The sequence below is a fragment of the Bactrocera tryoni genome, chromosome 1 (assembly GCF_016617805.1).
Source record: "Bactrocera tryoni isolate S06 chromosome 1, CSIRO_BtryS06_freeze2, whole genome shotgun sequence".
Classification (NCBI taxonomy): Eukaryota; Metazoa; Arthropoda; class Insecta; order Diptera; family Tephritidae; genus Bactrocera; species Bactrocera tryoni.
Window position 1 is genome coordinate 22,939,505 of NC_052499.1, and position 27,332 is coordinate 22,966,836.

Genomic DNA, 27,332 nt, shown 5'->3' on the forward strand with positions numbered 1-27,332 from the left:
AGCTTATACGCAAAATTTGTTTATTTACCGATTAAAATTGTCAGCAATAATTTCCCAAAGTCATTAGTTCGTTTTCGTGAATATACGAGCATGTTTCATACAACAAATAAATAAGTGCCCATCATAAAGATAATGCTCAACAAAAGGCCATCTAATAAATACATAAATAACAGCGCTAAATCCACTCGACTACGGTGTTAGCATAACGATCACACTCACTCATGCGTACAGTACGAGGAAGGGTCCATATGTTTTTAGATTTTTGATTTGAAAACGAAGAAATGTGACAATTAATAATTGTTACCGGTGATCGTGGAGTCAAAACCCTTTACACATACATATTAAAATAACTGAATAACTATATCAGAGGGCGTTTCGTAGCTGGGGTCGAAACAAGAAGCGTTAATAATATATTAGAGATCGAACAGTTATAAAATGGTTGGACTTTCAGGGTGAACAGACATCAAAGAAAAACAAGCTGTTCCTCGAAGAACATTGAGATACTGGGCGTTCATATGACTTTGAATCAGTGTTTACCTAAATGATTTAAAATATTTTAGGATCTCTAACTTCATTTCCAGATTAAGCTCCTTGAAACTTTGTTCTCAGAGGGTTAAAAGCCGGGGTTTAAGGTGAAAGATTGCTAATTTTACTCAAGCTTATAGGTATCGCATACAAATCTATATAGAAAAAAGTGTTTTAGCCGGTAAAGGTAACAGATGACCAGTTTTCAGAAAAGGTTATAACGTCTTTTGCGCTTTAAAACCTATTTTTTGGTAGGCGACACGTTGTCATGTGCTTTGATGCGAATAACTGCTTTAAGTAACTCGTGGTTTGGAGGTTCTGTCAGCACCTTGAGCAAAAATGTAAAGGTATAAGGTTCTGCTTCCACAGAGGTAGCTCACAGTTGTTAGATTCGGGTTTTTGCAGTCTTGAGAGTATAACGAAGGTTTTTTTTGGATAAACCCCTTAAACTAAAAGTAAACAAAAACTAGAAATATAACGATATTTTGGAGAAAATATTTTACGTAAAAATTTAGTACTCTAAAAGCTATCCTCGTATATACAACAACACCAAAGCTAGCAAGACATACATACACACATTGGGTACTACAATATATTTACTTATAATCGGCTTAATTTAATCGCATAAAACGACAAATTAGCACACAAATCAAATTGAATCAAATTTGTTATTAATCACTCGCAACAAACAACCCAAAGCCGAGCGCAGACGCGGGCGCACGGTTGCGCCGGGCTGGCAGGCTGGCAGACAGGCAGACAGATAATGGCGATTAAAAGCGCCGACTAGAGAATGGCGTAAAAGCACGCAGGCCGCGGTGTAACCAAGGCACATACCGACACCCGCAGATAGCGACGACACGAAAGCGAATTTACTTATACACGCGCATACACACACACACACGAGCGCGCATCACCACACACTGATGAAAGCAAGGCTGCAGAGTAGAACAAGCAAAGCGCTGAGAGGCGCGGCAGCGGGAGCTCATTGGCAATTGAGGCACGCCGCTGACGGACTCTCGCTGCGCAACGCAGCTGAAAACAACGCAATTTAGCACATTCCGCAACGCTGCCTCTCCGCCGTGGCGATGCGCCAGCCGATTTATGGCTGGCTGTCTATCGAATTAATCAATAAAATTTCGCAAAATGACAAAAATCCGTAAAAACGAGCAGAGCGTTCGCTCAACAACCCAACAACAACAGCAACTATACCTCCAACCCGCACCACCAAAAATCTAGCCGCAGCGCTCGGATGCAATTGCTGTGCGAAAAACACGAAATATGGTATTTGTAACAGCAGCAGATATGGGTCGCCAACAATGACAGCGACAACAACAACATACAACTGACAATAGTTGCCTGTGTGTATATGTGTGTGGGCTGAAAATGTCGAGTCCCAACGGAAATGTTGTTTATTGGTCACAACATGACAGCCACAAGTGTGCGGTGCCACATGCCTCGGCGCTGCGCTATGCTCCACACACAGTGTGCGAACCGTCCGTCCTTCAACCCGGCCTTGTGCGTAGCGCGTTTGTGTGTGCGCTGTTGCGTCATTGGTTGGGAATTTAATTTTGATGATTGAAGATTTCGCTAATGCGACAGTGCGCTTATTGGATTTAGTTGGTCGGTTGGTGGTCCCCAAAGAGGCGATTAGTTAAGATTTTCGGGTAATATGCGCCGGCTTCAAGTCAACCGCAAACTGTGACAGCGGGACAAGGCATCGCTGCGCAAAACCATAAACATGAGCCAAAGGGCTGCCTGAAAGGCACAAATTGAGTCAAATAATAATATTATATCCATCAATATACGCGCTGAGGAGCATTAAAATCAAAGCGAGGGTGGAAGGAGGATGCATGGCAAGTTTTAACGGTAATTTGCTTTTTGAGTTGGCAGATGCGGCTCACTGCGAGTTATCGCTTGATATGTATGGGTGTTAATGTGGTAGGATTGTCGAAAATTGGAAGCGGTTGGAAATTGCTTGCAAATTAGTATCGCTAACGAAGTGGAAAAATAGCGGTAACTTTCGGTGTAAATTTAAATAATTTCAAAGGAAGCACAATTGAAGGCCAATTTATATACGTTGAAAGAATGTTTAGAATTATGACGGAGGCACCGCTAACTTAGTTAGCCGAGTTTACAACAGCGCGCCAGCCAATCGTTCTTACTTTTCGCTGTTTGGCGGCAATTGGGAGATTCCAAGCGAAATCAGGTCCTCTCCACCTGGTCTTTCTAATGGAGTGGAGGTCTTCCTTTTCCTCTGCTTCTCCGTGGTGTAATGCGTCGAGTACTTTCCGAGCTGGATTGTTTTTATCCATTCGGACGATATGACTAAGCCAGCGTAGCCGCTGTCTCTTAATTCCCCGAACTATGTCAATGTCGTCGTATATCTCGTACAGCTCATCGTTCCATCGAATACGATATTCGCCGTTGCCAATGCAAAAAGGACCATAAATCTTCCTCAGAATCTTTCTCTCGAAAACTCTCAACGTCGACTCATCAGATGTTGTCATCGTCCACGCTTCTGCACCATATAGCAGGACGGGAATAATGAGTAATTTATAGAGTTTGGTCTTTGTTTGTCCAGAGAGGACTTTACTTTTGGCGAAACGTCCAATATTGATTTTTTCGGCGATCGCATTTGGTACACTTCAAAAGTATGAGAGTAAAATCCTACTATATGGAGCCAAAAGTTAATTTGTGGTATAATTAAATAGACTATTCTTTGTTCTTGTGTACTCTAGCTCCACATCTTTCATTTGATTTTCCGAACAAATATAGTCTAAAACAGAATTCTGCCTTTCGGAAATTTGGCGACTAAAAACATAGTAAGGTGAAATCATAACAATAAATAAACTGGTCTGAAGTTCTCATATAGGATATGCAGACCCTTTGACAAGGTAAGGTTAGGTTAAGTCGTAGGGTTAAACTACGAGAGGTAAATCACCAGATCTTCATAGATCGACAAGTTTTGTGTTTACCACATATTTATTAAAGCAGTTAGTATCAATCCCAGCAAATTCGCTAGGTTCTTCAAAGGATATTTCAATCTCAGTCTGGCGAAAGCCAGGGAATACAGGAGAAAGTTACAAGATCATGCCACCTAGCCTTCCTCCATACAGCTTTAATTAGTCGCACCGCACTGAACTAAATCCAATTGTTCAGAGGGCCTCTTGTGGTTCACTCTAGGCCAGAAGTATTTCGCAGTTCGCACATGTTCTGATTGTTGACCAGCACTTGCTGGGCTCACTGGAGATCCAAAGTAACAACACCAAAACGTAGGAAGACATCGGAAAACCGACTCGTTTTCAAAGGGATGAGATTAGGGGAAGGACTATCTGCCTAGCAAGCTCAACGGCTCTGCGGTTTCTAGCGATTCCGCTGTGACCGGACACCTATACAAGTCTAATATGGAAGTAGCTCGAGGCTATCGCTAATGAGGTCTTGCACTCCTTGACAAAAGTATACTCTGTTTTTGTACCAAAGAAGTCAGCATGAATTGATGCGCGTAGATTCTTTACATTTCCAAAGGGGGACCGTAGCGAAATTCATCTCCTATGAGAGGAGCGCGCCACTATATGCGTGATGAATTCGTTGTCAGCGCGATCAAACATGAAAACAAATAAATTATAAAAAGTAAATAAATGCATAAAAACGTGTTCGGCCCCCAATGACTTTACATAAATAAAAGTGGTTCTTTGAATTGCCAATGGACGGTGAAGTGTTGAAAACTGCGCAGGCGTGAAATGCAAGATATACCCCGAATACCCGGTGGCACAATACGCAGCCACCGCGTTGCCTGTCATTAATTGTTTTTCTTTTTAATTACACTTTCCTACGCAGACCACGCAACGCCACAGCTATGAAGCCACAAAGCCACTTGTTTGGTTATTCACGCTTTCCAAATTCTTCGTTAGTTTTACTTATCTGTCTCGTGTTTGTTTTGCTTTGTTGTCTCTTACGGATAATATGACTTAGCAAGATTTATTTATAAAAGTCTTTTGACTTGGGGAGCGCTTTTACATTGTGTGGCGAGGCAGAAAGAGCCATTTACTGACGAACAAAGAGTCTCTAAATGAGCGAATGACTTTAAGCGCTTAGAATTGGGCAGACATATATTGAGTTTTAGCTGTGATGTGGTTATTTTAATGAAGTGCCCGAATTAGTTGACAATTCAACATTTGAATAACAAAAACAAAACATTGATAAACCGGTCTAAAAGAACCGGAGGCGAATTTAAGAACGCAAAAACACCCAAGTGTGCTATATTAATGTAAATGGAATGGAGAAGTTAAAGCCGACCAAGCATTGTGCGTAAAAACAAAACTGTTGCCTACATCGCGGCTGTTGTCAGAAACCACCAATACAGAAGAAATCGTTGCCTACATTATCGCGTTAGACTTAAATTAAATAGAACGAAGATCTGAGACTAGAAATTAAGACCTAAATCACGAAAAAAGAGGTATAAGATTCTTATCATAAATTCGATTAAAATATGATGAACTTTTACAGCAACATTTATCCGAGCTGCTTTGTGCTTTTAAAAGCTGTAATGTCTGTTCACAGCTTAAGGAGTGTCCCAATCAGTTCGTTTGGTACTTCATCATGGAATTTGTTCAGTTAAACCTTACTTTGGAGCAATATTTTTAAGGCCGATGAGTTCAAAGATCAGTAGCTAACGGGAATTTTTGATCTGACCAATGAAATATAGCTCTCCGTAAGACAACGAGTTAGAGTAGGAAGGGATTACGTATGTACGATCTGGGGATCCAACACTGGATCGATTCTTCATTTGAACTTCAACTTATGAAACTTGCAACGCAACATGTGTCGCATTACAGCTCGCCGAGTAAACTTTTCAGACGCGTGAAATGAGTCACAGATATGAATTTATCGGTTACCGAGAAAAGTAAATAGCAATGTCCTTGCTTGAGACTCTAGAAAGTTGTCTGAGTGCATAAAGAAGTGGCCGATAACAGCCGGAGATTGACGATAAAGAAACTAATGGAACGACGAAACGTTAGAAGGTTTTCTTAGACATAATTAAAGACATGTATAAATAAATTTAATTTTTATGCGTATTAAAGTATAAAAAAATAACTTCTTGCATCGATATCAGCAGACGACGTCTGTTGTGAGCTTGAAGAATCAATTACAGACGGAATTACATCTCCTTGATGACCTGAACTCGAAAAGTGAATCTGATTGAATCGCTTTCCTAGAGAATTTAAGGCAGGTCACTTAGATTACTATGCCATCAAGCCAGGGAAGATCGGAAAAAAGAACTTGATTTCACTCGAAAATTTGATTATTTCTTCTGAGTATAAGATAAAATTTACTAGGCTGTAGTAACATACATATATAGAAGATCCTTTAAGGTAGCGGTTGTATATTTCTCCGCTTGATAATCTCAAACATATTTGCGAATTTTCCAACCAGTTGACTCGCTGTATTGGTTCAAGAGCTTACTTAAGCTGCCGTAAAATAACTGTGCTTTCCCACAGCAACGAATGTCCTCTTCTCGTAATAAGCAAACTCAATCAACTTTACAAGAGTCAAAAATCATCGATTTAATGTGCTTACGCCACTTAAAACGCTTTAGCTAAACTACCAACCACCGAAATGAGAAAAAAAAAATAATAAATTGGTACACAGATTTCGTAACCCAAGTCCTTTTTCAATAACTCGAACCATTCGACTGGAAACAATGTGCCACTGTGACTCATTGAAGCCAAGCAAAGAACTCGACATACTTGAAACGCAGCCGAAAAAACTCGAAATTTGTAAAAAATCAATTCGCTGAACTACTGCAACGTCACACACTGCAGTCTGCAACAAAGGCAGCAACAGCATTTAATAAGTTTTTGCATGAACGCTCCCCGCGTCACATAATCGTATGTAAAAATTTGCAAAACCCCACCGAGCAATCCTGCTTTTTTCCGCCAACCGACCATTACACGAATGTGAGTAACAAAGAGAGCGCCGCGCTTATTTGCGCTCACTCGCCGATGTGCTCGCTGCCGTACGTATGTAGAGCGGTAGCTACGCGTCTGGTTGGGGGGTTAGCGCTTTGAGGGCAATTTATGGCCATTATTGCCACCACTCGAACTGAAATCAATTTAAAATCGTCAAACATCAAACGGCTAAACGCCAACCCAAGGCAATATGTGGCGTTGATGGTGCCGACGACGACGACAACGACATGGGTAAACAAGAGCACAAAAAGTAGACGCAAAAATACATGCCTGCGAATGAGTGCGCATATACGGGAAATTTTATGAAAAATGCAAATATTAACAAATCAAATCGAATTAAAAGCGAGTAAGAAAGCTGAAGTTTGCGAGCCCGTCCACTTTATGTACCCAATGCGATGTTGGCGGTAGTCGTAATTGATACGAGTAATATTTTTAATTTGAATCCTAATCTGGTTGAGAGAAAGAGTGCCAAGGTGGATTATGTGTGTGACGACTGATCGATTGGTTGCGAGTACGAAACACAGGGCATAAGCCGTCGAGCCTTGGTAGATACATTTTCTCAGAGTCTTAAATAATTTTTATGTATGTATTCCTATGTATTTGGAACCAATTTTCGTATCGTATTTAAATATATCTCGTGTTTTTTTTACGGACATCTAAGAATATATTCAGATATTAGATAGTAATTTCCATCGTATAGAGTGATGGAGAGTTGGAAAAAACTATAATACCGCGTGAAACTAACCGCGTTGGGGTTTAAAATAAAATGTTTGAAACGCGAAGTAGACTCTGAGGTTGTGACAAATCGGCCGCGTTAGCGATTTATGGATGAATGTATGTCTAAATGAGTTTCAGTCTACAAGCGCAAATTACAAGTAATTGCGTAGATTAGCGTGTAGGATGCTAATGTACGATAAATTGAATGAAAAGGTGCGATATAAAATAAATATTTATCACTAGTGGAAAACAACAAAAACAAATATAACGACAAGTCGACAACTCAATGAGCAGAATGAGCCAAACAAGGTAAAAAGCGAACTCACAAGTTGCTCACTCTTACGAGTAAACCAACAAAACAAACGAGGAGATATAAATGCGTGAACGAGCCGAGTCATTTAACCACGAACCATCAAACCATGAAATGACCAAACCAACCGAGGCACCATAAACAGATGGTAACTAAGTGCTAGGCGGCTAAATTTATGTCACTCTCTAGGCAACTGCAAGTTGTGGAGCTGGTGGGGGTGTTTGAACGAAATAATTGCCTAAAGCGTGTCGGCAGCGATTATTAAAGGACACACGTAGTCGAAAAGTTTTGATTAAGGATCATATTGCTTTGATGTGGGGCGTGAGAGGCGCATTAAGCAGGTAGATAATAGTCAAACAGGAAGGCAAATTGGCAGCCACGCAAGCTGGCGCTCTAAATAAACTGGCGCAGAGTGGCAAAGCGGAAAGTCGTTAGCTGCAGAAGCGGCTTAAGTGGTTGTCTGCTTTGGATGAGGGTGGTAATTGAACGGCTGCGGTCATTTGCAGAAGCCAAACGCACATACATACATACATACGTACATGGTATATGGAAGTGACAATGTTTGGGACCAAGTTATGGCATGGACAATGGTCCATTGTCTGTTGGTTGCCGTATTGTTGTTGGAATTTTTGTAATCAAGACTTTTTGAGCGTAAAATCTCTAGGGTTACATAATAGGATTTATTTTAACAATAACATGCAGACGCTTTGGGCGGTTTATACGCACGTCCATTGCCTAGTTATTATATAAATTGGGCGCAATCATGAACAGTGTTGCAAATTGCGACAGCGAAGATTATATTTAAATCCTCCTCAAATAAGACATATGTATCAGACATATCGAAGAGGTTAAATATAGGGTATACTCGTATTGGGGGCATATAAGGTCTGGGCTTTATTACGAAACTTCACGTTCTGCCAGGAATGTGTTTCGTGCGCTTCGCTCAACTTATGGTCAATACAATCGGCCTACTGGGCGGACTATTCGCACCAACATCACCTATCTTGAGACCCAGCATTAATTATTGGATAATAATCGGCCGAAAAGACCACGTTCAGCACCCAGTGGAGAAAATATAGCAGCCGTAACTAAGAATATACACGAAGACCGTGGAAATTCGATACGGCGTATAGGATTGACGTATGGACTTGGCGCTCTATGGGTATGTAAACAAGCACAATTGCCACATTTGGGACGAAGAGCAGCCTAAATAGATTTAAGAATAGTCATTTCATCCAGAAAACATAACGGTCTGGTGTGATTTGTGGGCCGGTGGAATCATTGGTTTCAGATAATTTCACTTTTTGGACCGGTCGATTGGCCACCAAGATCGTGTGCTATCACACCGTTAGACTTTCTGTGGAGATATGTAAAGTCCGAAGTCTATGCGGATAATCCCGCTTCGATTCATGCCTTGGAGCAAAACATCACGCGTGTCATTCGCAAGTTTCCAGTCGAAATGCTCGAAGGAGTCATCGTAAATTGGACTCAACCGATGGAACATCAAGACGTAGCCGCGGCTAATATTTTGAAGAGATAAGCTTCAAAAAATAAATGCCAAGAATGTTATTTAAAACATTGAATTTCTTTAAAAAAAAGTAGTCAACCTTGAAATGGATCACCATGGATTATACAGGGCTAAAGAAATTATTGATGCGATTTAACCCATTTTTGACATACCGACATACTATTATCAGAAAAGGATTCTCTTAAAATTGCAATTATATACATATCTCACACATTTATCCGATATATTTGGTTAAAAGTCAACTATAGGCACTGGGGTCCACATATTCGGCACCCAGGGGCTTTATAATCATTTATGCTTGACTTGCATACTGGAAAGTGAAGCAAACAGATGGAATTTAAAGTTTTGTTGAATGGGAAGTAGGTGTAATTGTCGTCCGATTTCGACAAATTTCGCACTGTAACATGAAAGAATGTTATGTACCGAATTTGGTTGAAATCGGTCTAGCAGGTCCCAGAGATATGTGATTTCATCTAAGAGTGGGCGGTGCCACGGCCATCGTTTAATTTTAACTCCGGCTCTTATGAAGCCTTATTGTGCCGTTCTGACGCATTTAATTATAAATTTGTTGTACTCTTTGTAGTTTTTAGCAAAACAGTTATATGGGAACTGAGCTAGGTTATAATACGAATGCACTCTTTTTCACAGGGTCGGTAGGGATGCTAAAATGATTTGCTTTGAGCGAATTCGGTTATGTTAGGTTGTCTATTTAGGAGATATGTACATTAAATTTATTAGATGAGGCCAAAGCCACTTTTTAAATTTTTTTTTTAAACATAGACTCCCCGCCCTAATGCAATTCGCTGTATTAAGGAACAGTCTTATATCTTATTGTGGTACTTTAGCGGTTTTTGATTAATGACGTTTTGTAGGCCAATGAACATGTGTACCAGGTTTCATCAAGATATCTCAGTTTTTACTCAAGTTGTCGCTTGCACGGATGGACGGACAGATATAATTCAACTCGTCTCGTCATTCTGATCATTCATATGTATGTATGTATATAACCTCATATCTATCTCAATTCAGTTTTAAGTGATACAAATAACCGTTAGGTGAACAAAAAAAGGGGTAAAGAGTACAAAAATTATACAAAAATAGTCTTAACAGCCATTCTTCTCAACATATGTATGTATGTATGCATTTGCATCAGTTCACAATATTTTGCACGCCACTGTATGCTTACAGTTCTAATCTCGAAATTGTCTTCTAATTCTGGCGGCTTTTGCGTTTTGATGACAAACATATGTATATTATTGTTAATTTTTGCATTACAAACAGGCATATCGCCAAGTAAATATTACTATGCATACAAACGTATGCATGCAAGTGTGCTTTTGCATCGATTTATGTAAGTAATGCCTGTCGCTGCCGTTAATGGGTCCCGCTGCGCTGTGCAAATGTTACAATTTGCTATAAAAACAACACTAAAATCACATACAAATAAAACAATAGAATGGCATGATGAAATAAAAACGGACAACAACAATAATAGCAACAACACCAACAAAATGCCTCCGCAATACGCAAATGTAAACGTTGCGGCAAATAAAAGCAAGATGAATATTTTCAAAGGTAACAACAAAAACAAATACACGCATACATGTATATATGTATGTGAGAGTGTATCTACATATGCATGTATGCGAAGGTGTGTTTCTATGTGCATGTGAGTTTGTGAAGTGCTTGGCGCAGCAGCTGCTGTTGATTTAGTGCACAATGGAAATAATAACAAGAACAATAACAACAATAACTATACCAAATAACTAGCAAACCAAATGAATGAAAGGAAAACAAAAGTAATAGAAAGCAAATAAAAATACGAGCTAGCCAAACACACCGACACACACACACATACACATTTGTACAAAAGCGGCATGAGAATAAATGAAATGTGTTTAATAATTTGCTACTGCGCAACATTTCCACATTTCCACTTAATTTGCACGCCAATTGGCAATTGCCGCAATGTGCCGCCCGCCGCAAGCGAATCGCAGCGAAATGAATGTGCGCAGCAAATCAAATACTCCAGCCTAACCTTTGTCGCAGCAGCTGACGGGCACCAATACTGCCGCCGCCACCGCCGTTGCTGTCGCCTCAGCACACAGCCAGGCAGCGCCACCACCACCAACAACAGCAGCAGCAACTATAAATATACACCAGGTATGTGTGTGTGTGTGTGCAGCATTTGCCATTAACAAGCGTCCAACACAGTTCAACAATCCGGCAAACGTGTGGCTGGCTACAAGTCGCTGCCAAGTACTACTCGGCTTTTGACTAATGCGCGTTGAAGCGATTTGCGTTGAGTGGCGGTGATGGGCGATCACGGATGGCGGATGGCGGATGTCGAATAGCGGGTGTGGGGTCAAACGTGCGCTTAGAGCAGATACTATAACTACCCGGAGTGGTAGAAATAAATATATAAGAAGATATACATACATACATACATATGTATGTATGTTACTTATTGTTATGCGCGCGGCGGTGTGAGGCTCGTGAGGGCATTGTGCCATGGTATACGCCAGCAACAAAGGAAAAAACAAATAATATTACGGAAATCGGGGTGGGTGAAATGGCCGGGGTGACGACGGCATCGAGGACGACAATACGGACGACTACTATGACAAATGCCATGGCGACATTGACGGCTGTGTGGCTACGTTACGGCGGCGCTTTCGTCAAAAACACGGCGCCTGCCAAATACACACGTACATTTTCCATAAATTGGGGTGGCTAAGTGCCGGCTTCAGCCCTCTAGCATGTGCACGGATATACAATAGTTAAATAAAATTTATTTCGATATACAGTATATAAATAGCGATGAGTATGTATGCAGCAATAGAGCATATGGCAAAGGATATACGCGCACAGTGGGTTGTCGCCTTCAAGGCCGCAGATGGCGTAATATTTAAAAAAAAAAAATAAATAAATCCGGTTTGTACAATTTAGTAGTTGAGTGCCATGCCTGAGTCTCATGATATTCGATACACTGCCAGACTGGCGGCACCTGAAGGTATAGTGTTTTTATAAAACAGGGAGTGCGTAATAGCGAGGATTTAATATTTTCCAAGCCTTGTCTATTATATAATTGTAAATTCTTGAAACCATTTTTTACAAATAGATGTCGCTCTTTGGCAGGCACTGTCAAACATCTGACCTGACAAAAGGTCAGCACCTTAGAAGCGACTTCAAACTAGAAGAACCGTCGAACTTTCGTGAGAAAAACTCGCTAAAAGGCACTTTTCGAGATCATGTTGCATTAGACAATATTCCTTGTAAAATTTCGGGAAGATATCTCGTTATATCAAAAGTTTCTTTTTGATTCCCATCGTTCAGTTGGCATGGTTATATGCTATAGTGGTCCTATCTGAAAAATTTCTTCGGATTGCACCATTATCTTAGGTAATAACTCATGTCAAATGGAGGATGGAGTCATGTGTTTGTGTTCACGCTAGTGAGGAAAGTTCTCTGAGTCTTATTCACTTGGGAGAGACCACAAACGATTCTTTTACATACGGCTCAAGCAGCTCTCGACATTTGGTCTTAGACCAAGTATCCTCTGAGTAGCCAAAGAACATCCGTTTCGAGGCTGAGTATGGAATCCTTCAGTAAAAAACGCCCCCCAATGAAAAGAAGAAAAAAGTCTAGGACGGGGCAAGTGACTGGCGCTTAGAGTGTACAGCTGCTGGCGTACGTCGATGGTATAGATATCATTGGCCTCAACAACCGTTAGTTGGGCTTTATCCAGACTGGATAAGGAAGCGAAACCAATGGGTCTGGCAGTGAACAAGGGCAAGACGAAATATTTCCGTCATCATCATCATCATCGTCATCATATTCATCAAACAAACAGTCGTCGCACTCCCGACTTGGCTCCCACGACACTGTTGACAGTCATAACTTCGAAGTCGTAGGTATCTTGGAACCAGAAATAACACCAACAATAACGTCAACGTAGAAATCCAACGCAAAATAACTCTTGACAACAGGTGCTACTTCGGACTCAGTAGGCAATTGAGAAGTAAAGTCCTCTCTTGACGAATAAAGACCAAGTTCTACAAGTCACTCATTATTCCCGTTCTGCTATATGCTGCAGAGGCATGGACGATAACAACATTTGATGAGTCGACGTTACAAGTTTCGGGAGGAAGGTTCTGCTGAAGATTTATGGTCCTTTGCGCATTGGAAACGGCGAATATCGAATTCGATGGAACGATGAGCTTGACATTGTTCAGCGAATTAAGAGACACTAGCTACGCTGGCTAGGTCATGTCGTCTGAATGGATGTAAACCTTCCGGGTCAGAGAGTATTCGACGCATTAGCCGCCGAGGGAAGCAGAGGAAGAGGAAGACCTACACTTCCTGGAAAGACCAGGTGGAGAAGGACCTGGCTACACTTGGCATCTCCAAAAAAAAAAAATGTTTTTTTCACTTCATAAATCACTGCTGATTAATACTGGAAATAAAAACTTTCCCTTAATTACTTTTTTCTTACTTTATTGCTTCGATAAGTGATTATAAGCGTAAATAATTATTTTTAATACTATCTTACCATCATAAATAGTACCAATTTGGTAGTATAAACTGCGGACTTATGCACAATTACGGAGTATATAAATTTAAATAAACTCAAACACTGCCAATTGTGTGACAATGGAAAGGCGCTGTTAATAACTTTATAACTTTTAAGTTTATAAACATTTAACAGCGCCTTTTATGTCGAAAATGGGCATGAATTTTATGGCGTATACAAATGATAAAGGCGCCGAATGCGCAGCGGGAATGGCGCTGTAAATAAAAATCAAAATAATAATCAACATTAAGCGCTTTAAAGGCTTCACTGTAGACGAAGCCTCTATTAACTAATTAACTTTTTGTCATAAATAAATAGGAAATTCGCAGCGTCTGTGCACCGCATAAGAGTCGATGCATTAAGCTGACAATCACCGCCACCAAATGGGGTTTTATGGATTTAAAAATAACAATAATAATAATAACACATGATATGCGCATAAATTTCATCATAAATATTTACTTGGCAACCCGGCTAAATACAGTGGCTTAATTATAAATGCAAAAGATATGAGAATCAACAAATATTCTGTTATCAGTAACTGTACAACCGAAATATGTATAGTCGGGGGTAGCTAGATATGTATGTGCTATCGTGCGTTGTATGATTTATAGCGAGATCGTTGCGAGCACCAGATTGATGTGGTCGTTTAACAAACGCATTATTTCATAAATAAATACACATATTACATATATTGTATACTTCCCTTTAGCGTTATAATCGTCACACTCGTGTCGGCAGTAAATCAGCAAGAAAAGCCGAATTGTCAAATTGACAGGTTTATGAGGATTTTCCTTACATTTTTTTGGGGTTCGCGCGCTACTTTAGTCACGAACCAAAGATATAAATGAAGACCAACACGAAAACAGCAAAGAATAAAAAAAATACACACATATAACCTAAAAATGCCGTTGATGGTTATTTGATTAGAGATTTGTGGCCTCATGTTGTGCAATTGACATAGTAATCCAACTTTGCTGCACCACAAAATAGAGATAAATTAAAAGAAAGATAAGACCAAATTCGGGTGGAATCGAATAAGGTTGCTAGCTAGCTATAACGGACTACAAGAGCCACCGGTTTTTGTTATTGTAGCGGCACAAAACATTCTGCAAATAATTTCGATGAATGCTAGCGCGTTAACAAAGCCTTAACCAGATAAAAATCTGGATATAGGTCTGGGTGCGGGTCCGATTACAAGGAACAAAGCTTTAAGTCGCAATATTTTCTTACATGTTCGAACGGTTTCCGGAATTGTAGGCCTTCGCGGCACCAAGTGTCCCAAAAATGAGTTGAAGAACTATGCGTCCTGACACAATTTCTTGAAATAATCTATAAACCTTCTCGCAATAATTCGGATGTTGAAACCAGATGTTGTCTAGATCAACTTCTTCCAATTGCAGACATAAGAAGTTGGTTATCATCGACCTATACCGCTCACCATTGACAGTTACGGTGTGATCAGCTTCATTTCGAAGGAAGTACGGACCAAAAAACACCACCAAATTGACACTTTAGGTGAATGTATTCATGAGTAATCTGTGGATTTTCTACTCATCAGAATTGTTTCGCATTTACAGTTCAAGCAGTCAAAAACCATGACATCTGGGGATTGGAACAACCGAACATGGTAATACAAAAGTCAAGACATTTCGGAGTGAAATAGTTAGTTTCAGGTTTTGCAATTTTTACAACATTTTCTTGGAATACGCCGCTGTATAAGTCACTTCGGTCAACAAAGGAACTAATGGCCTTATTTTGCGTCAAATTAGAGCAACTCGACTTGGACGATCTAGATCGACATTAACCGAGACTCTCGGTTAGAAATATGATGCACTTATAACTAACTAACTAATATACAAACAACTGACCGCTGTATACGAAACAAAGTGCCCAAGTCGAATGAAGAGCATTGTAGATAATTATACATAGTTTGAGGTTAAGGGAAGAATAAGACCAGATACTCTCTAGTGTTGACATAAACCCATATATGATATGATGGGTAGCTGAATTTGATCACTATATTTTCTTTAGCGCTGTCGTTTTTGTACTAACGATAAATATTATGATAAGATTCAAGTAATAAATCACGTTGTTCCAAGTTTAAAGGTTTAAATGAGCAGTAGGCGTGGCTATTTAAGTTTCTACATTTGTAAGGCTGATATGCTCTATACATACATTACTGTATACCTTCGGTTAAGATACTCTGAAATTTGGCACCCTTTGGGCAATATTCGAGTATACCGTTATATAAAAAGTGGGCGTGGTAATTGTCCGACTCTCTTCATGTTATCATCATAGTATTACCAAGTTTTTAAGTTTCTAACAACTACTGTTAACTGCACAAATCTAAAATTTTCTTGAGCCAACAAGCCGTGGGTTTCAAAACCTGCTCTGAATGATAAGGCTCTCTGCATTCACAGGTAGGTGCGTATTTGGGTTGTTTTCCTACACATTCATGAAAACGCTAGACGGCGTCGGCTGAACTTGATGATGAGCAGATTGTCAAAAAGCCTTATCTGCAGTGTCAATCACAGTTAATCCCATTGCTGGCGATAGCTACCGAACTGCTTCGCAAATAACAATCTACATTGTGCACATGCATTTGAATATATTTACGAGATTCGTGCGGTAAGTAGTAGTTAATCGTCCGTCGGGTTGAGTTCCGTAAGGCAACTGCGCTTGGCGTTAGATATGAATCCCTTGACAAACTTGTCACATTGCGGACATGTGGAGATAACTGAGAAATGGAACAAACTACAAATGTAGAACTGTATTATGGGTCCACAAGTAACAAAGTCAGTAGAGGCCTTTAAGGTGTATGTGTGTGTGTGTGTGGAGCTTAGCGGGGTTGCGCCTTTGACTTGTCAGCGAAGAAATAAAGTGTAAATATGCTTTTAGTTGTTTTCCACATACTTTTCTGGTATTTTGTCATTTGTTTTGATTGCAAATGTTGCTACGCTAACCGTCAGTTAAGACAAATGTAAAGAGCGATTAGTTTATTTGTAGATAAGTACTTAGAAGAGTTGTCTACGTGCCGCATTAGCGTGTAGAGTTGCTACAGTCGCTCAAGATATAATGAGCTTTGAAGGTAATCTCATTGTTACCACGAAGTTTCATGGTAGGGGTGCGTTGGGTATAGTGGTGCTTATGGGTATGTAGTAGTTACCGTTTCAAGGCTGCTTGCTGCACGACTCAGATAGAGTGAAAGCAGCAATGGCGCTGCTCTTATTTATGCGGTTTGAGGGTCCACTCTAGATTGAAACTGGGGAAGTCAATCCATAAAATTTAAATACACCTTTGTCAGAGTTGATAACAAAAATGGCACCTTCGGGCATCACCAGGAATCAAATACATACATACATACATATAAGCAGTATTACGATGTCACGTAATCTGCCTAAGCAAAGTTAGCATGAAATAAAGTTCTCTGGAGCAAAAAAAAAAATTCCTTTCTTGCGAATTTCAACTCGGGTTGCTGTACTAAAAACAGTGGCTATATGTAACCTGGTCTACGAAAAGGGAAAAGGGAGCTAACGTGCGAAAACTAGTTTTCTGGGAAACAGCTGTTAAAAATCTCATCTTCCATCCGAATCAACTAAAAAGTGAAAATTGATTTTTTGACACCTAAGCCCCCTTTCGGTAGACCAGGTCACATATATTATTTTATTTTAAGTTTAAGTATTTACAGAATTCTCTAAAAAGCAATCGAGGTTCTCCCCGTTATAAAAGAATTTTTTGTAACCTCCTTCTATTACTGGTAACAAAAGTCTACGGTTTTCGATGTCGGAATTTTTTCAACCCAAGCTCACCATTAATTTTGGTAAAAAACATTGAAGCAAACATGAGAAAGTATATTGACGTGTTGATTATTGGTTCATTAATTTTAGGATCCCTTACCATCTGAGTTGATAGTACCGTACTTAGATTTTTCCGTAGCGATCTAGCAATCGTTGAACGGGACCGCGTGATATCACAATCCAAACGAACACAACCTGTATCACCCGAATACTTTATGTAACTCAAGCTGGAACAGTCAGTTATAAGTCCGCTCGTAGGAGAGTGAGAGTGAATTGGATTGATACAGTTATGTTCAATATGGTACTTTCATTTCACAAATGCATGGCTGAATATCAGAATCCAGAGGGCTTCATGAGTTCAGATCTCATCTGGCGCTAAAAACTTCATGGACAATCCTTCGCTATAGGGGACAGTCAGATAGGTGATGCATTCCATTCAACAAATAAGAAATATATCATTACAAAAAGCAACAAAAACATATAGACCGACGATGAAAATAAATTCCTAGTGCTGTCGAGACGTTATCGGAAAGAAATTGGATTTTTGCCAACTTAAAGACTAAGTCTGGCGATAGAACAAAGGCGGTAAAAATTTTCAGCAACAAGGAGACTCATTCTGGTATATAGAAGAAATGAAATTGTCTCCTATGTTTACATAAAATTATTGATTTTATTATTTGAATTTGGATTTTGGGGGAAACGTCGGAAAAATAAAATATATACATACATTCATACATATATACATACATATATATAAATGAGGATGGAGTCATATGTAGAAGTTGGAGGATGGAGTCATATGTAGAAGTTCACGCAAGTGAGGAAAGTTCTCTGATCGCCATTCACTTGGGAGTGGCCAGAAACGATTCTTTTACATATGACTCAAGCAGCTCACTACTTCCGGTCTTTGACCAAGTATCCTCTGGGTAGCCTAAGAACATCCGTTTGAAGGCGAGCTAAAGTGAGAAGGCGAAACATCCCCTCCGCAGGGTTGTCCGCTGGGTTTGGGACCCGTCACGTAAAAAATTCTACCAATGAAAATTAGCAAACAGCCTCGGATGAGAGACGAAATAAGGACTACGAATTGAGGGCATGCACCTGGAATGTCCGGTCCCTTAATTGGGAAGGTGCCGCTGCCCAGCTGGTTGATGTCCTCGCAAAAATAAAGGCTGACATCACCGCCGTCCAAGAAATGCGATGGACGGGACAAGGACAGAGACGAGTAGGTCCTTGTGACATCTACTACAGTGGCCATATAAAGGAGCGCAAGTTTGGTGTTGGATTCGTGGTGGGAGAGAGACTCCGTCGCCGAGTACTATCATTCACTCCGGTGAATGAACGTCTAGCCACAATCCGCATCAAAGCGAGGTTCTTCAACATATCGCTGATTTGCGCTCACGCCCCGACGGAAGAGAAGGACGATGTGACCAAAGATGCCTTCTATGAGCGCTTGGAGCGCGCTTATGAGAGCTGCCCCCGCCACGATGTCAAAATCGTGCTTGGCGACTTTAACGCCAGGGTGGGCAAAGAAGGTATATTTGGCACTACGGTCGGTAAATTCAGCCTCCACGACGAAACATCCCCAAATGGGTTGGGGCTGATTGACTTCGCCGGGGCCCGAAATATGGTTATCTGTAGTACTAGATTCCAACATAAGAAGATTCATCAAGCTACCTGGCTGTCTCCGGATCGAAAAACTACCAACCAGATCGATCATGTTGTGATAGATGGAAGACACGTCTCCAGTGTTTTAGATGTGCGTGCGCTCCGAGGTCCTAACATCGACTCGGACCACTATCTTGTTGCAGCTAAGATTCGCACCCGCCTCTGTGCAGCAAAAAACGCACGCCAACAAACACAAGGAAGATTCGACGTCGAGAAGCTGCAATCACAACAGACAGCCGAACGATTTTCTACTCGGCTTGCACTCCTGCTGTCTGAGAGCACTCGTCAACAACTCGGTATAAGGGAACTGTGGGACGGCATTTCAAACTCCTTACGTACAGCTGCAACCGAAACCATTGGTTTTCGGAAAGTGCAAAAGAACCAGCTGGTACGACGAGGAGTGCCGATGTCGCAGCGAGGAGAAAACAGGCTGCCTACCTCGCAACGTTTACGATCGACCACCACGTGCGGGATGGGATAGATACCGAGAGTTGAAGAGGGAAGCGAGTACGCATTTGCAGACAGAAGAAGAAAGAGGCTGAAATGCGTGAGTACGAAAGAGCTTGATGACAGCTGGCCGACAGGGGTAATGCTCGAAAATTCTACGAAAAAAATGCGGCGGCTTACAGAAGGTTTCAAGACCGGAGCATACTCTTGTAAGAACCCTAAAGGTGATCTAGTCACCGATGCCCAGAGCATAGTTAAATTATGGAGGGAACACTTCTCCAGCCTGCTGAATGGCAGTGAACGCACAACACCAGGAGAAGGAGAACCCGATTCCCCAATCGATGACGATGGAGCAGACGTTTCATTACCCGACCATGAAGAAGTTCGAATAGCAATTGCCCGCCTGAAGAACAACAAAGCGGCAAGGGCCGACGGATTGCCGGCCGAGCTATTCAAACACGGCGGCGAAGAACTGATAGGGAGCATGCATTAGCTTCTTTGTAAAATATGGTCGGACGAAAGCATGCCCAACGATAGGAATTTAAGTGTGCTATGCCCAATCCATAAAAAGGAGACCCCACAATCTGCGCCAACTACCGTGGGATTAGCCTCTTCAACATCGCATATAAGGTTCTATCGAGTGTATTGTGTGAAAGATTAAAGCTCACCGTCAACAAACTGATTGGACCTTATCAGTGTGGCTTCAGACCTGGAAAATCAACAACCGACCAGATATTCACCATGCGCCAAATCTTGGAAAAGACCCGTGAAAGGAGAATCGACACACACCACCTCTTCGTCGATTTCAAAGCTGCTTTCGACAGCACGAAAAGGAGCTGCCTTTATGCCGCGATGTCTGAATTTGGTATCCCCGCAAAACTAATACGGCTGTGTAAGCTGACGTTGAGCAACACCAAAAGCTCCGTCAGAATCGGGAAGGAACTCTCCGAGCCGTTCGATACCAAACGAGGTTTCAGACAAGGCGATTCCCTATCGTGTGACTTTTTCAACCTGCTTCTGGAGAAAATAGTTCGAGCCGCAGAACTAAATAGAGAAGGTACCATCTTCTATAAGAGTGTACAGCTGCTGGCGTATGCTGATGATATTGATCGCGTAAGCGGTGTCTACGCCAATTAAGAAGAAGATATATAAATGATTAACCTAACGAACTGAGTCGCTGCTCACACCCAGTCGGAAGCACCTATACCGGCCATACAAACGGACCGATCAAAATCAAGACCTTATGGGGCAAACTTTTTTAATTGACGAGATATCTTCACAAAATTTGGCATGGATATTTAATTATCTAATGCATCCAAATCCCCAAAGAAATTGTTCAGATCGATTAACTAAAGCATATAGCTTCCATACAAACTGACCGATCAAAATCACATTCTCGTATGGAGTATTTTGAATTTGTGAAATGATTAATAGTTACGATGCAACCGACGCAAATGTTTAACTGTTTAATAATTTAAAAAAAAAAATTATCACGCACGGCACACTGTGCGACTACCTTGATAGCAGTGTAGACAGGGGAGTGTCATAACGGTAAATATTGCATCTATAGCCATGCAAGTATCTTTATACAAACGACATTGTTGGCATGTGTGGGCAGGCAATCGGCCAGGCGAATGTGTAAATAATAATAATAATGGCAATAAAAGCACTTTGAGAAAAATGGCAATTGAAATTGAAATTCGATTTTCCGCTTTTACGAGATTTGCGTTTGTTTGCCTAACCAGCACTCGTGTATGCGCATATGTGCCTGCATACATATAGACACTGCTATTTGCCTTACTTTTATCGTTTTTATATTTTTCCTATTATTTTTCTCTTCGTTTGCGCTGCAAATAATGCAAACAAATATTGAGACCGCATTAAGATGACTGTCAACGGTGCAGTAATTGCTGTTGTATTTGTTGTTAGTACATGTATAAGCCTACCTACCGTCTATACTATGAACATACACATGTATGCATGTGTGTATGTATGTAGCTATATTTGACTATCTCGACATACCTAACCAAATAATGAGTAAAATGTGTTTGGTCCGAGCAAATATGAGGATAATTTTTGTTGTTTGGTTTTCATTTTCTTATTTTCTGTTGGTGTTCTTGTAGTTGTTTTAGTAAGATATGTATGTATGTGTTTATTTATAATATGCGCATTTGGAAATTTCACAAACCCTACGAAAAATGCGCGAATAGCAAACTAAAGCAAATATGTGATTATGGAGAGAGTGGACTACAGGAGAAAGAAAAAAATATTAAAAAACGAACTAACAAATTAAAGCGGGCGACATGAGATAAACAGCAATAAAAATAAGGTTACGCCGATTGAAGCCAGATAAAACGCGGCGAAATATAATAAATATAATACGAAACAACAATAGCAGGCTGGAGCATTACTACCCAAGCGCGGCAGGTTGGGAAAGGGGTTACCGATTGCGAATTGCGAATTTTGTCGTATTTTTAGTGAATAAACAATAAGTAAAAACAATCAAAAATCGTTTTAAGAACAAAAATACACCACTGTGTGTATACATGCTTGTATGTATGTATGTGTGGGTGTGTAGGTATGCATGTAAATTTTATTTGACGAGTGAAAAATCGTGTAGCGGAAAAATCTATTCGTCATCGGCAGTGTCAGCGACAATACAAAACTCGTTACGACCGAAAAGAGCAACAAATTAAGTGCTCAGCACCAACAACAACCACCACAAAATCAATTTAACGAAATTCATATTTCTTGCCCAGCCGAAGCGCTAAAAGATACATGTGTATGCATTTATGTATTTCACATGGCAAACTCGTACACGAATCGCTAATATGTAGTAAAAACTAAAAAGGCCAGATGAAAAAATGTGTGTAAATGACAACAACAAGTACAACAATAAAAAGATGTGGTGTTGCTTCTGCACGAGCAATCGCACACCCGCATATTCGCTCGATTTCGCATCACTACCTATCGCTGCTGAAAACACGATATATCTTCGCAAAACAAATCTTCGCTCAGAAGACAATAGGCGCAAACATCAAGTGCGCGGGGCATAAGGTAGACAAATTACACAAACTACAATGCAAAATACTTGTTTTTCTACACTTAAGCGACAATCGCGCATACATCTATAAATATGCGATATACAATGGTGGCGAAAAAAAAACACTCACGCGTTAAAGTAAGCTTTTGTTTTATTCGAAAATATTTTAGTAGATATGGTTTTTTTTTTTTAAATATTTTTAAAATAAATTTCAAATAATTCGAAACATATGTACATATTTGTAAATAATCCAAAAGAATATTTTCAACGAATTTGAAAATATTTTAAATTTGCTTCGAAAAGTATTTTGCAAATAATGCAGCATTCTGGCTCTATAGTGACAAAAATATTGATATTAAAAACATTACACTGTTTTAATTTTATAGTTATTATTTTTATAGTTAATTCAGAATTTGTCACAAAAAATAACGCTCTTTTGCAGGAATAAAAAAAAACGTATGAAAAGATTAAGTAGACAAATTTTTTTTGTATGGAAGATTTTTATATAAGCTTTTCATATTTTTTTTTACAAAAATAGTTAGTTAAAAAGTTATATTGAATTTTATATATATATTTGAAAGCATAAAAAATACTAAAAAAATAAATCAGATGTGTAAAATTGAAACGAATTTCTATCTGAAATATTTTTTATTTAATTTTTTAAGGATATAAAGTGCACACTGCGCCTTCGTTCATTATTTTATAAACTTTCTCATGTTTGTCATTAGATTCTTGCACCCTAGCCCGAAAAAGGTAAGATTTTCTTCTTTTAGTCTAGTAAGAAGCCTTTGAAAATGATGAAAAAGAAAGAAATTTATAGTAGTTTGACACCCATCGGAAACGAAAGATAAAACAAGAAAACTTTAAAGAAAAAATTATTTACAGGCGATCTGTTGACGGAATTTTTAATAGTTAAAAAAAGGTACATATAACTCGATTTTCGGCAGAATTATAAGGCCTATAGAAAATAGGATAATATGAAAATATTTTAGTTAATGGAAAGATCTAAAACTCTTTTTTAACATAACATGAAAAATTTTGTAAAAAATTTAAATAACCAAGTTTTGTTTTTTTATTTTTATCTTGAAAAAAAAAAAAATGTTTCTTTTACATAATTTGGTACAAAATGACAAACATAAGCCCCAAATACACTGTATTTTTTAATTAAAAATATATATCTTTTCGACTTACATATATTGAGCTAATATCTACATATATTGAAAAAATCCTTATTTTCAATCAAAATTCTGATGTCAAAATTTCAGATTTTTTTAAAAAGTCAGTAGACTCTATGTTCATTGAAATATCTAAATTTTGGTGGTATAAAAATATACATGTATAAATTAATTAGATACATTTCCTCAAAAAGTAATAAAATACCTTAAATATTAAAAATATGTATGCATGTACATTCGATATAATTCACAAGCGCATTTAACACTTTAAGTCAATGTGAAGTATCTTCGCAAGTCGCCTATAAATTTATGTGGATAAAGAGTAAAATTATAATTTTGTTTTCCTTTTTAATTAATAAAATTGTGATGAAAGCATTTTTAAGCAAGATATCGATTATAAATCACAATAAAGAGATTTAACTAGTTAACAGAATTTAATTAAGTATTATTTTAATTAAATCTAAAGTAAACCCTCGTTTAAAAAATATCAATTAACACGCCGCAATAATTATGACGAACACTGTATGTCATACTTCGCACATTTACACCCATGCATACGGTTAAAAACATACATACATATTAAAAAGGCGTTTTGTCTATTTGCGCTCTTCTCCCACAATTGCTATAATTTTCAATGTTGTCGGTTTTGCCGTTTTTACCACAAAAGTGTTTTTATACGATTTATTAAATAGGCAACTAGTTCGGCTTTTGTTATACATACACAAATATTAAATTGAAGAAAAAGGAATTATATTGTGTGCGTTTGTTTAAGTTTTTTAATCACATGAATCTGCCAACGGCTAAAAAGTAAAAATTAAAAGCATAATAAAGCACAAACCGATTATGACTTATATAAATTTATAGATAGGCTTACGTACATACATATGTATGTACATATGTACGTTTTGCGAAGAAACCCCTTTAATTGCAAAAAAATCTATAGAGCGAGTTTCAACAATCGCAACAATAATAAAACGGCAGTCGAGAGCAGCCATAATATCCGCTTAATTACAATTACTATTATTGTTGTTGTCATTAATTTATTTTAGCGATTTGTTGCTGCTTTTGTAGCCATTCACTTATGAATTTATTATTTATTGATGCTGTAGCCACACACGCAACAACACACACGTCTAAAGGCACACACACGCACGAATGCATTGTATATACACACACTTATGCACACACAAAATTTTATAGTGCTACTTTTCAGCTTGTTTTATGCATATAAATCGCTTTAAATGTCAGCACAGCCTGCGGTTTATAATTTTTATACGTTGTTTGTCGTTTTTTTTTTCAATATTTTTCAATGCTTATGGACTTAATTGGTATTTCCACTGTTATAGTTTCATAAAATTTACGTTGCTTTTATTTGTTTGCTTAATTCTCTTTTCGTATTTATTCAGCGCGCTTTGCTGCGTGTTCGTTTCGATTTTTATAGATTTTTTGGACATAATTTATTATTTGTATTTTATTTGCTCACACTTTATCGTCACTTTACCTTCAATTTAAAGCAAATTTTTATTGCTGTCACGAATTTCAATTATAATTTAATTTGCATAAATAATACTTTGCACTTTTTGTCGTATTTCAATTTGTTATTGGAATTTATGTTTATACAGCTAGGACTTTATTTTTATACAGCTAACGTAATTTTTCGTATCGTACAAATATTGCTACACATACAAGCGTTTGCTCAACATTTTTAATATTCCTTTACACTTTTCGATTTTTGATTTTTGCTTTCCGGTTGTTATCCAATAGTTGACTAAACGCATGCTTGACGACTGTCCGATTAAGAGCTAAATTAAATGAATATACCTAAAAAAGCTGTAACAACGCATACGGCGCGACGAAAACAATAACAAGGTATAAAAAAGGTAACCACCACGAAGAAAACTCGTTATGTCGTCCCCAATAGTGGTCGAAGCTACGTTGCAAGCAGCGTTGAACAAAGCCAACGAAAAAGGTTGGCTGCGTTTAAGGATAATTACATATTCAGGTAATGGTAATTGCTGTCGTCGCTGCGCTGATGTCGACTACATTGCGCGAGCATACACATACGCATTTACTTGCGTACTTGCATATATGTACATATGTATGTATATTTCGCTTTATTTGTTCTTGTTTTCGCTTCATTTCAAGGGTAAACAAAAAATAAGGGTAAACGTGACGCAGCGTGAACTTCTAGATAGCGATTTTATTGTGCTTCGGTAAATACCAATAATATAGAATGTGCGCTGAGCGTTAAAATCTAATATTGAATTGGTTTACTCTTTTATTTGTTTTTGGTTTTCATGGTGTGCATGCAGGCATATAAAATGCAGATGGTATCAGTGCATGTTTTTCTACATACTCGTTATAATAATTCTCACGTTCTCATGAAGCAAGCATTTTTCACACCAATCTGTGAAATCTAACCCCGTTTGCAGCAACAAATTCTATTTAACCAATAACTTTACACCGAGTTAAACAATTATTTACAACGCGGTTAGCCGCCTGTACACAATACATAATATCGAAGAATTCGTAAAAGAAATTACGAAATAACAGCATCAACAAATGACACACTGTATGGGAGCAACAGTAGGCAAGAGCCATCAAAACAAACTACAAATTCACCGCCAATTGCAGCGCTATGCGCGCGCATTTGTTTTCAAAACATTTTTCGCTTTCGGTTTTTTGTGTTACGCTTTAACATTTCATTTCTCGCATTCACTGTTTTCATATGTTGTTTTCATCATTTATTACGATTTTCAGCTATTTGCGATTTTTACAGATATTCTCATATATTTTCTTGTACACATACTTGTCCTGTATACATCGTTGTTGTATTTGCTTACCTTCTGCTTAAATCCAGATTTCCGTCTTTGTTGCAGCGTTGGAACTTATTTTTGTCTGCAAAGTTTCAAATATTATTTGTTGTCAACCTTTTTATGTTAATTTTTTATTGATATTCGCTTTAAATATTACTATTTTCACTATATTTATCATATTTCACTACCGTTTCGCATTTTCAACCCATTTACCTTTTTATATAGTTTGTTTTCGTTTTTTTCGTTGGCTGTGCGCTCTCGCTGTTACCATTCGCGCAAACCGAAAATTCACTCACAAAAATATACACAACTACACGCACTCTCGCTACATACGAACACACTAAATTACTCGTGTATACGAAAGATGAAAAATTTTTCTCACTACCTTTACTCTAAGCAGGTTTTTCGATTTTCATTCGTTGATTTGATACACTTCCTGCACGGTTTTCATGCCGTTTTCACTGCACCCACTTACTTTAGTGATTGTTTTTCACTTTTTCAATAGTTTTATTAATTAATTATGACATTTTCTATATAAATATGCGGAAAATAACGCACGCACGATACATTAATACGTTTAAGGGAAAAGCGAAAAAGTAGAATGCAAAATGTGAGCTTAGCTGCGGTTATTGTGGCGTTTCTCTTTGCTGACGGAATTCCGAGTGGAGTGTGTTCCATTAGGTAATCGTACTTAGGTTGTAAACGCCAGTTGGCAGTGTTCACAGCACGCGTAGTTACGAATTGGAAATGGAGAGAATGAAATA

At 38.7% G+C, this 27,332-nt stretch overlaps 1 protein-coding gene across 1 annotated transcript in view; it reads right to left on the reverse strand.

Moving 5' to 3' along the window:
- Nucleotides 1–27,131, reverse strand: part of LOC120767050 (histone-lysine N-methyltransferase trithorax) — a 58,548-nt gene extending 31,417 nt beyond the window's left edge. The window contains exon 1 of the mRNA XM_040092904.1: nucleotides 26,596–27,131. The gene's annotated coding sequence lies outside the window, so the exon portion shown is untranslated. The remainder of the gene's footprint in view (nucleotides 1–26,595) is intronic.
- Nucleotides 27,132–27,332: the final 201 nt, after the last annotated feature.